Genomic DNA, 11,602 nt, shown 5'->3' with positions numbered 1-11,602 from the left:
GGCCTACTATGTTGCTATTTTTATGTATAGTAGAAAAGCATATTTTATCTGAAAATCTGATTCGCCAGTAAAACATTTCAGAAATGAACGCTACGTAACACTAACTTATGAACTTAGGCTTACAGTTGTTTTGGGAATTTATGGTCAATAAACCTCATTTATATGAAACTGTACCTAATGTTTGACTTAGAAAAGCAGAAATTAGGAATTATTTAGACTAAAATTAAAGGAAATCACAGACTGGAATATGTCAACTTTTACTCAACGCTATTTCAAAACCACTTCAATTTGTTTTTCAAATGCTATAAAATTGAATAAGACACACCAAAATTAATGAAAGTAGAGACTTGTACTTGCCAAAGAGCGTTGTGTGGAATCAATCATGTTATTTTGGGGAATTAAAAAGAACATTGATATAGGAAAACGGGTCAATTTGACCCGAGGACAACACGAGGGTTAAACCTTGTTACTTTAATAGCAGCGTTGAATCATCAGAAGCACCTAGCTGAGAAATACGAGTTTCCGAGGAGTCCCTGAATGCTGCAAGAGCGTCAATCCTCCAACCCTCGAGGAAGCGGAGCGACATCCATCAGACTCGTTGCAAACAGAAGTAGTCTCTACTCTCGAGCGCTTCCCAGGCGGCACTCCACCGAACACTTCACCGGGCCGTCACGTCGAGCTCCGGCCACGCTCGGTGGTCTCTGGCGGGTTTCCCTCTCCTTCAGAACTGTGGGAGACATGCGAAGTCTCGGAGGAGGAGGAGACCAACTGGCCGAGCAGCAGCAGCAGCAGCAGCAGCAGCACACACCTGCGAGGAGGATCTGAGTTTGTTTCGATAACGTCAAAGAAAGGTAAGCGTCAAAGGAGAAGAGCAAGAAATGTTCCCGGAACATCCTTCGGGCTCGTTTGGGCTTGTTGTTTATTGGTGCGTTTCGGTGTTACTTCGTCGTTTCCAGCCTCAGTAGACGGCTGGAGGTATGAGTCATAGCCCGTCGCAGGGCTGCTGGAGGATCTGCTGAGGAGCCTCTAAACCCCCGGTCCTTTATCAGTGCTGTCTAGGCAAATGACGTGTGTGTGTGTCGGTGTGTGTGGTGGTGTGTGTGTGTGTGTGTGTGTGTGTGTGTGTGTGGTGTGTGTGTGTGTGTGTGTGTGTGTGTGTGTGTGTGTGTGTGTGTGTGTGTGTGAGATGCCATGTGTGGTAGTTGGAGTCAGTGGGTGTGCGCGCGCACGTGTCTATGCGTGGGTTTGTGTGTGTGAGTGAGTCTCCATGTGTTGGTAGTTGGAGTCTGTGTGTGTGGTGTGTGTGTGTGTGTGGTGTGTGTGTGGGTTGGTGTGTGTGTGTGTGTGTGTGTGTGTGGTGTGTGTGTGACATGCCAGTGTTGGTAGTTGGTGTGTGTGTGGGTGTTGTGTGTGTGTGTGTGTGTGTAGGTGTGACTTGCCATGTGTGGTAGTTGGAGGGTGTTGTGTGTGTGACTTGCCATGTGTGGTAGTGAAAGTGTGTGTGTGTGTGTGTGGGTTTGTGTTTGTGATGTGTGTGTGTGACTGTGGCATGGTAATTCACTAAGCAACAGTGATGGTAGAAGGATTCCGAACCAGATCCTTTACTTAAGTAAAAGTAGACCTACTACCACCACACTGTAAAAATTCTCGTGTTACATATTAAAAGTCCTGCGTCAAAATGTTACTTAAATAATTATGTAGCCTGGCCAAAGCATCATCAGGAAAATGTACTTAAAGTATTAAAAATAAAACTGCTCAATGCAGTTATTTTATGATATATATATATATATGATTGTCATTGAAATCTGTTTATGTTTTGTAACGCATTTCTGGATTAAAAAAAGAAAATACTGTATATCAGCCAATATATAGGCAGATTGGATTTTTAATTAACCAAATATTTGTATCTGCATCGGCCTTAACCCCATCCAATGCTTTTGGGATGAACTGGAGCGCTGGAGTTTTCAGTTGTTTTTTTCATAATAAAAGCGGAGTAACTAGTAATGGTCCAGGTGGAACTTATTTAGTGAAAATAGAACAGGAGGATAGTAAAAAAATTACAAGTCATCATGGCGTGGTTTTCTTGAAAAAATTGAAGGTTAGGTATAAAATGGCAGGAGGCTCAGATAAATGTAACGTTGGTTTGTGATATGTCTATGACACGGCCACAATAACTCACGGGCCATTATTGCAATTAATTTTTTGCAATGGGGAAAATAAAAAAAAAATTGACAGAAATCTGAAAATCTCCCTGGCCCTTTTAGCATCCCCTTTTGAGACGGTCCCTAACTTAAGCTCGTCAGTTCCCCCCTCTCTCCTGATGATCGGCTTTAAAGCGCCCATATTATTCTCATTTTCAGGTTCATAATTGCATTTTGAGGTTGTATCAAAATGATTTCATTTTCAAAAAACACCATATTTTTGTTGTACTGCACATTACTGCAGATCCTGTTTCCCCCCTGTGTGTTTAGGTCTCTGTTTTAGCTCCAGAGTGAGACATCCCACTTCTACACAAGCGCAGTAGCTACTACTAGAGGACATTCAGAAACCTGGATCTCACTCAAAACAGCATGCATAGTTTCATTATCCAAGTCTGAGGTGTGTGGAAGCACCAGAGACACAAAATAACACCCCAAATACCCAATTTTTTTTTTTTTCCCCATAATATCTGGTCATGAGGTCAACACACTGCAACACCTGTGGAACATCATAGACTCTATTCCTCACTGTTCACTGTTCTGATGACCTAAAGGCCAGGAAGCAAATCCTTAATGTTGAGTTTTTTTTGTTTTTTGTTTGTTTGTCAGATTCATGTTTATCATGTTTTCAGACAAACTGCATATTTATTTTGGGATAATCTCTGTTTTTTACAAAAGTATTGAACACAAATTTGGCGGCCCCCCCTGCAGTGACTCTGAGGCCCCCCCCCCCCCCATGGGTCGGGACCCCTTGTTTTAGGTCACTGCTGTAAGCCGGTCCGTTTACATTTTGGCATCATGAAGAGTCTGGCTGCTTTGGCCCCTAGCAGTGGTGTGAGGGCCCAGTGTTTTGTACCGTCGGAGCACCTTATCTGTGCATGTCCAAACAATGTATTTGTACTTGGAGACTGTTTCTTAAATGAATGCTCTCTGTCCACTGGAACGCTATGGCTTTTCATTTAAAAAAATGAGACTTATCACACAGATGGAATTAGAAATAAAGGCCCGCTTCAAATAAAAGCTGGGTGACTTCTGCGGTTCAGGTAAATAAAGGCCTCGGCTTTTATTTGAGGAATTACGGTATGCAATAATACAGTCAAAGATATTTGACTTTTTCAATTAAATAAAGGCATTTCAATAAACTAAACCTGACTGGCCCTTGATGGGATTTTTATTTTCCAGCGTGGCCCTTTTAGTGAAGTTGAGTTTGACAGCCCTGCTGTAAACAGTTCAGGCAGCTGTTCTCCTGAATGAGAGATCCGCACAGTAAGGCGTATCTCTCTCCATCCCACAGGCAGGATCATAGGGTATTTGTTACCCCATAAATCAGCTTGTGAAGAAAGATGAAAGGAGCAGGAGCAATTACTGGAAGCAGCTTTTATTAGTTTGGTAATGCACTCGCCGTCCCTTGACCTGCTGGCAGCGTTGTTGTTTAACATCTCCAGTGTCCATTCCAAGTTGAAAGCTCGCTGACGGACTGGAGATTCCACATTGCTTGTGGCTTGTGGGGCTGTTATCGCTGCTGTTATTAGTATACGCTGAAGACTTCCTCAAAATTGCAATTCATTTCATAATAAATTGTGGCTGCAGGGTGAAATGTGTTTTCCACTTTTTACTTGTCACGTCCAAGCGCTAATGCTGCGTTCACGTCCTGTCAGCTTTATCGCAAATATGAGCTGTTCACATGGAAGAACTGTTCACATCCGCCCCTTAGCGCACTGGTCCCCCAACATTATGACGTTTTATAATAACTTTTTATTGTTTTTGAATCGGGGGGATTTTAATTGCCATTTGTCTGATTTTAAAGGCTTATTCTGTTCAGAACACGTGTGGGCCTGATAGTGAAGTTAATGTATCCGAGAGGCTAGATCCGTTCAGATCACAGATCATATACATGTTTTTTAAAATCAGCATCAGATCGCATGTAGAGCATTTAGACAGCTACTCTTACTTAAAACTGGAGACTGTGTACCAGCTGATCTATGGGTCCGATTACATTTTACAACATCGGAAACAGACCTAAAAGGATGCGAGTGTTTCTGTGACTTCCTGTTCAGCCTGAAGGCTGCTAGAATCGACTGGAAACTGTCCGACTTTACCGCAGTTTTTTTGTCACCGCCCCCCCCGGCTGCTGCCGCCTACTCTCGTCATCTCCAGCCAGCCTAATGTCTGGGAAGTCTTGAGCAGTTGTTTTTGCTCCTCAGACTATTTCACTTTGATAGTTTTTAGTAAGCTTTCAAGTAAAAGTCTGTTACAGACGTCTGCACACTACACTGTTAAAGAAGCTCACTGCTGAGAGGAGCCTACAGGCTGCCCGGTCGGGGGTTCGATTCCTGTCCCACGGGCAAGACACTGAACCCCGAGTTGCCCCTGATGCTGCGCCATGTGAGTGTAAATGTGTGTGAGTGTTTATATGATGATCAAGTGGCACCTTGTACGGCAGCTTCGGCCACAGTGTGTGAATGTGTGTGAATGGTTCCTGTACTATGTAAAAGGGATTTGAGTAGTCGTCTAAGACTAGATAAGCGCTGTATAAATTAGGGGTGGCATTCTCTGGGAACCTTCTGATTCAAAGGCCAAGGATTCAATTCTAAACCGATTTTATCGATGCAACACTTTTTTTGCAAAAAAATTTATACATTCCATTCTTTTTTGTGTTGTTTTTTCTGCACTCTTGCCTAAACTCAAAGTTGTTTTCCATTAGCCCCACCCCTAATATAAATACAGTCCATTTACATCAGCAGGGGGACACTCTGTAAGGGTGAGACTTGCCATTATATTATTTTTGACCCTGCAGCTCACACCGCTGTGTAAAAAATCATGGGTGAATGTAGGGCTGCACAATTAATCGAATTTTAATTGCGATCACGATTTGGACTTCCCGCGATCAAATTTGCGTGATCTAGCGATTATTTTTAATAAAGCGTCATTTCATAGAACGCTCCGTGTTTTTTGCAAAGCCAATCTCCCGCTCCGTAAAGCCGTCTGATCATGAGCCAGTCAGAGTAGTTCCCTGCACCGTGCAGGTTAGTTTCTAGATGTAGACAGTCCCAGAGGAGAGTAGCGTGAGGAAAACCCAACAGATAGCAGTCGGTAATACGTCGGTCTCAAGGTTTACCAGTTTACCAGTAAACGCAACACTTTGTCTCATCTGATGTTTTTCAGACAACAGCGGTGACCTGGGCTATTAGGTGCTAGTAGCCTAGCGTCTGTTAGCTGTTAGCTCCTCTAGGACGCACCGGTGCTAATGTCCTCGCATCCGCTGCAATGCTGTTTATATGGATACGGTTTAATTTTGCGTTACATGACCCATTTCGTCTGTAAAGCCGTGCCTGTGTTGGATCTTTCTACGCTCTCTCGTCCTACTCTCTCTCCTCTTACTCTCCGCGCCCCGCCACACAGCGGCCGCCGGTCCACACTTCTGATATTTGTCTACAGTTTTAAATTTTTTTTAACACAGCTGTATATTGTTAAGTATGAGGGGCAAACCAGTATTTGTACCAGTGTTTCCATGGTAACTCTGCTATCGCAAAGAACACAGAAGAAGTTATTGAATACAACTGACTTCAGTTGGTAGAGTAACAGCGTGAGACGCAGCTGCTGGACCTGGGCCAGAGATGTGACCCATGGCCAGAATATCATAGTTCATAAAAATGCAGCGCAGTGACGATACAGACATTTCATACACACATGTGTATCCGCCGTTCAACCCGTGCTGGACCCGTTCATAATGATCAGCCGTCTCTCTGTGAGTAGCGTCCATCACACTCCCTCTCGCAGTTATAAAGAGCCTATGTTACGATAAAATTTGTTTTGGTTAAAATCAACAAATAATCGTGAGAATAATCGCGATCAAAATTTTGATCAAAATAATCGTGATTATCATTTTGGCCATAATCGTGCAGCCCTAGGTGAATGACCCGGTAGTCTATTTCCTTGACTTTGGGAATTGCCCCTGTGCAGCAAGGAAATTCCGAAAGATGCACGTATTTTGCGTTTCCTTCCGCTTTCTTTGTGTTGGAATTTTACCTCCTGTGGATTTCGGAGATCTATTATTAACTGCTCCTCAGATCTCTGCAGGGTAAATTGACACAGCTAGCTAGACCATCTGTCCAATCTGAGTTTTCTCTCGCACAACTATTTTGCAGCAGCTCTGCGCGGAGCTTAGCACCTCCCACGACGATTCTGATTGGTTTAAAGAAATGCCATTAAGCCAGAGCATGTTTTCCTCCCATCCCCGGATGCTATTTGGCGTAGCCAGACCCTCCTTCAGCGCGCTTTGAAGCAGTGTCTGGCAAAGTGAGACTAATAACCAGGTTACTTACGTTCCACACACCACACCTGGAAAAGATGGCGGTATGACAGCTGCATCCTCAACTCGTAGTCATGTGTAAACCATAGACTGTATATTAAGAATTGACATAGCATTAGTGAAGTCACCCATTGGTTTGTGGACTGTCATTTTGAAGCCCGGAGTTTGCCTTATGGCCATCGCCATCTTGGTATTTCGGAGCCAGAAGTGATCATATTAGGACAAAAGGGCGGAGCTGGGGATAAATATGCATCTAAGCCAGTGTTGTGTATGGTTTCAATAGCATTTAGCTAAGCAAAACGGTAAAAGAGGGAAAGTCACCAATTCAACCCTTCTGGTGCCATTCATCAAGCAGAGTTTCACTGCAGAGTTAACAGGGACTTCCGGGTACCGGTGCTGTTTGTCAGCATGTACGGCGGCACACAGAGCTGGTTGAAAAGCTGCAGACTTTTTCTTAAGTCACCAGCTAACGCTAGTTAGCTAGCTAGCCTGGTTGGCAGAATGCTGAACCAGACATTTCCAGGTGACCATTATGTTACGATTTACTTAGATGAAGTGAAAACACGCAGTGAAACGGTCAAAGTGTACGGTTTTGGAAACATGGGCGACACTCAAAAACAAGTTTACGGCTGTTTTAATGTACACAGCGCCATGGTTAGCATTGCTAAGCTTCTGTCCCGATTGACATGTCAACTTGTAGCCACGTCCCTTAAGCATCCCTTGCTTTATTGTCTATTTTAAATAAATAGGACCATCATTTACTAAATGAACATCATGCTGTATTGGGTATACGTAAACTAGAGATTGAGACCCCAAAGTCATTATGGAAATGTTTTATAGGTAATAAATCAAGGTGGAAGTAATTTTTCTATAGACTTCTTATGAAACCGACTTCATTTCTACATTGATGCATCGAAATCGGGATCAACGCAGGCTTTTTAAAAAATTTTTGTTACATATTTGCAATAAATCCAGATGGATTCAGTGGAGCCACAAAGCCACTTTCAGCTAATATACGACAACGAGCAGCAGTGAATGATGGTGTGTGAACAGCAGTTTGTTGAAAACCTTTGCTAATGCTGACGTTGACTAGTCTCTCTAAACCGCATCCTGCCGAAGATCCGCACTCACATTCTCTCTCAGAAATTATCATAGGAAAATATACAAAATATTATAAAAAGTAGGTTATGTTTTCCTAAGGCAGAGCTAATTTCTTTTCAAATTTGTATCAGCTTTTTTAAATTTTTTTTAATTTTGTTTTTTTATTGAGCTGTAAAACACCTATATTGCGTCATCAACTTGTAACTTTATAAGTACTGTGTGTAGAATTAAGATGGGTATTGGTCATAAATCCTGTTCTGGAAAATCTTTAAGTGAAAATCTGACACTGAGTACCTGACAGACCATCAAAAACCTATAAAATTTTTAAATAATACAGGGATATTAATCCCCACGTTATATTCTTTATCAAATCCCAAACATAACTGAAACCAGAATAAGACATAAGTAGGATAAGGTTAAATTCAAAGTAAAACATGCAATCATAGTTATGAAAGCCTAGTGTATCACAATGTCCAGAAAAATAAAAGTCTGAAACCCCCCCCCCGTCAAACTATTTACACATGTTCCGGGCCTGTAGACCTTTCATGCCATTGTCATTTAGTTTTCATGAGGTGCCTCAGCAGTTTCCATGGTAATGCCAGAACATCTAGTTGTACTTTTGAGGTTTATCGAGGGGGAGCGACAGCCTGTGAGAATACAGGTTGGATGTGATGCTGTTAGGATTCACTGTGACCTTTTTAACTCGGGGACGGCTCTCTCTAAACAGTATGGCCTTTTCTTTTGTTGCTCTCTGTCTTTCTCTGTCTCTGCCTCTCTCTCCTTCCTCCTGCCACCCACCTGCAGGGTATTGACCGGAAACAGCGGGATCCGGCCTTCCAACGATGATTAATGCATAGATAAGATTGCCGCCTGAAAAACAAGTGCCTGACTGCAGTAACACACCTCTCCAAGTCAAGCCTGGTGTGTGTGTGTGTGTGTGTGTGTGTTTATGTGTGCTTTCCCGATTGGATGCGAGCCAAATTGAGTTTTAGTGATAGAGAAGTTGCTTGTCGGCAATAATCTGTTTGAGTTAAAGCTCAGTAGCCAGTTTATGTGGAATAACCAGACTGTAACAAGTTCATGGAGTACTACTGCAGTTCCCCTCAGCTCTCCAGAGATTTATTGCGTTTAAGTTCATTGTTTTGAGTTTTATGGCTGCAACATTTCAGATTTGGTTCATTCTTTTCAGAGAAAAAGCTGTAATAAACCCACTGTACACTACCTGCTTAGCACCAGACACTGTTAGAGACTAGTAGATTACCATAGTGGAGCATTTAGGAGCTTAAAAGGTATTCCGCTCAGTAGGAGGTGACCAAAGCAGAGCTCAAAGGAAAGGGGAATCTTGGACATTCATCTGGTAGAAACCAACTTAAGACTTATTATATTAGCTATGTATTGTTCTCTGTCTTCTGAGTGTGTAAATGGTTTGATAACAAGTTTGAATTTACAGTAGGGCTGTACAAAATGTATTTTTTACATTCAAAGCTTTTATTAAGATTTCCGAGGGGCAAGTTCACTACGGCCACAAGATCTCTCAGCTTAGCTACAACCACATAACTTCTAATACTCATTGAAATGCTCCTGCAGCGCTTTAGAATGTTTTATTTTTGTGATTCCATGGGGTTGTAGTTCTTTCCATCGCTAGTAATATAATTCGCTGTATAGCTACAAATGAGACCAACATGCAACTTAAATTGCAGCCAATGAGCTGTTGTGTTATTGGTGCGAGTCTCTTTCAGCTTGTAGCACAGACATAAAACTGATTTTATTCTTTATTATGTGGTAGTGCAAGTTTAGCGATACGTGGCTTGTCACATGTATATACAAAATTGTACAATCTGAAGGAATGTGTGTATATATATGCCTATACGTCCAGCATTCTGTAGTTAAAGACACTAGGAGTGGGAATCAGCAGACGCCTCCCGATACGATATCATCACGATACTTATCCCACGATACAATATTCTGTGATATATCGCAATTTTTAACCGTTTTTTCCAACTTCCAATTTTTCCCCAGTTTCAAATGATGTCCCCAAAAGGAAACTTTGAAAAAATACCCTTATGTCGTATAAAGGTTCTTTTTGTTGTGTAACTGAAATTGACTGGTAAAATAAGTGAAACACTTTAAACAAATAATTTTAATTTGACCAAATGGCCTCAGCAATACACAAGCCATGCTCTTTATTTTAAAGTATCGATGGCACCGTTTAGGCACCAACACTATGTAAAAATCGTTTTGACACTGTGAAGTTGTCATGATACATGATAAACACAAACTGAAAACTAATGGAACCGTGTGTGTTGTTTTACGCCTCCTGTAGTGGTTGTAGTTGTCCTTTGGTGTGAGACTGGAGATGCTCTGACACATTCAGGTTAACAATTTCATCTCGAGTGTCTCGCTGAGTTTAGCCAGTCAGTTTGCATACTTCACAGCCAGATAAGCAGGGGAGGGGGTGAGGGAGAGAAAGGATGACACTTCGGATGACACTGAAGACTTGACAACCGTTCATACACACACTCCGACCAAGTTCAACACATGGTATTTAACTGTTGAGCAAAGTTTATGCAAAATTTCCACAAGTAAAATGGTGGCGGTGCTTTGTCCGCTTTGGAGCGTGAATAAAATGGCGTCCAGATCCCAAATTTGCGACTAAACGGTAGGGGTGGGGGGGGAAAAATCAATACAGCATAGTATTGCGATATTTTCAGTGGCAATACTGTATCGATACCCAGGCGGCAAGTATGGATCTTTTACTAAATTTGTGTTGATCAGTTTGTCTGCTTGACAATCCCATTTTGCAGCAATACAATTGAAGGGATTTGAACAAACAGAGAAAAGTTTCTTTTTAGAGGAAACAGATGTTGACAAAGTTTCCTTTTGGGGACGTCATTTGAAATTTGGGGAAAAAAGTTGGGAAAAGGTTATCAATTTCAATATATCGCAGAATATTGCAATATGTTTAAAATTGCAATAATAACGTATCGTGATGATATCGTATCGGGAGGCGTCTTGGATGGATGGATGGATGTAGAAGGACTCTGACTTTGACACAGGAGACTGATGTTCACTCTAGGCCTGCACGATTCGGGGCAAAATATGAATCACGATTTTCTTTTTTTTCTTTTTTTAGGTTAGAATTGATATCACAATTCTCCGCCACGATGTGTTTCTCACGAAGTGTAATGTTTATTGCGTACATGAATCATGACAAAACAAATTGGCAGTACCAAACCTAGATTTCATTTTGGCACATTGCACATTACTACAAGCCTGTAAACATAGAGGCTTCAGTGAAGAGAAGGGAGAGCATTAAAACCTATTTTATACAGTCTCTTTAAAACTCACAGAAGAAAGTAGTAGCGCTTGTTTGTTTGTTGTTGGCTCGTAAAATTAAGAATTAAAGTCATAAAAAAAACAGGGTTAATTGAGATTGCGATTTTATAACGATTTGTTATTGTGTAACTTAACCAGAGGTTTGGTGAGGTTTTGAGGTAGCAGAAAATTTGAATAGCCATGTGCATTTTGGAAGACATTGACGTTGACAGCCACTTTCCTGGAACCGCTTGTATCCTGTGTAGTTAACTCTCATGTTGTCTTATCATTAAAATTGAAAATCAACACTTTTGTTAACGCTTTTTGTCAACGTTTTTAACTTTTTCTCTGGTTTTTGTCTCTTTTTTTCAACACTTTTGACTTTTTTTTTCAATGTTTGTCAATTTTTTTTATGTTTTAACACTACGCAACACTAACTTATTAACTTTGGTGTACAGTTACCTTTGGAATTTATGGTCAATAAACTTTAAAATTAAAATAAAATGCATAGGTAATTATACCTAATGTTTCAGTTAGAAAACAGAAATTAGGAATTATTTAGACTAAAATTAAAGGAATGGATGTTGATAGGTAATCACAGACTAGAATATGTCAACTTTTACTCAATACTATTTCTAAACCTTTTTTTTTCAAATGTTATAAAATTGAATAAGAC

At 41.2% G+C, this 11,602-nt stretch overlaps 2 protein-coding genes across 2 annotated transcripts in view; one reads left to right on the top strand and one right to left on the bottom strand.

Moving 5' to 3' along the window:
* brcc3 (BRCA1/BRCA2-containing complex, subunit 3) overlaps nucleotides 1–517 on the bottom strand; it is a 20,567-nt gene extending 20,050 nt beyond the window's left edge. Inside the window, exon 1 of the mRNA XM_032539435.1 lies at nucleotides 502–517. The gene's annotated coding sequence lies outside the window, so the exon portion shown is untranslated. The remainder of the gene's footprint in view (nucleotides 1–501) is intronic.
* Nucleotides 518–547: 30 nt separating this feature from the next.
* The window catches only part of rab27b (RAB27B, member RAS oncogene family), a gene marked incomplete at its 3' end in the record, with an annotated part of 70,012 nt that continues 58,957 nt past the window's right edge, over nucleotides 548–11,602 (top strand). The window contains 1 exon segment of the mRNA XM_032539445.1: nucleotides 548–851.

The sequence above is a fragment of the Etheostoma spectabile genome, chromosome 16, assembly GCF_008692095.1.
Source record: "Etheostoma spectabile isolate EspeVRDwgs_2016 chromosome 16, UIUC_Espe_1.0, whole genome shotgun sequence".
NCBI classification, from domain to species: domain Eukaryota; kingdom Metazoa; phylum Chordata; class Actinopteri; order Perciformes; family Percidae; genus Etheostoma; species Etheostoma spectabile.
Note: the sequence above shows the minus strand (reverse complement) of the source record. Positions and strands in the feature narration are given on the sequence as shown.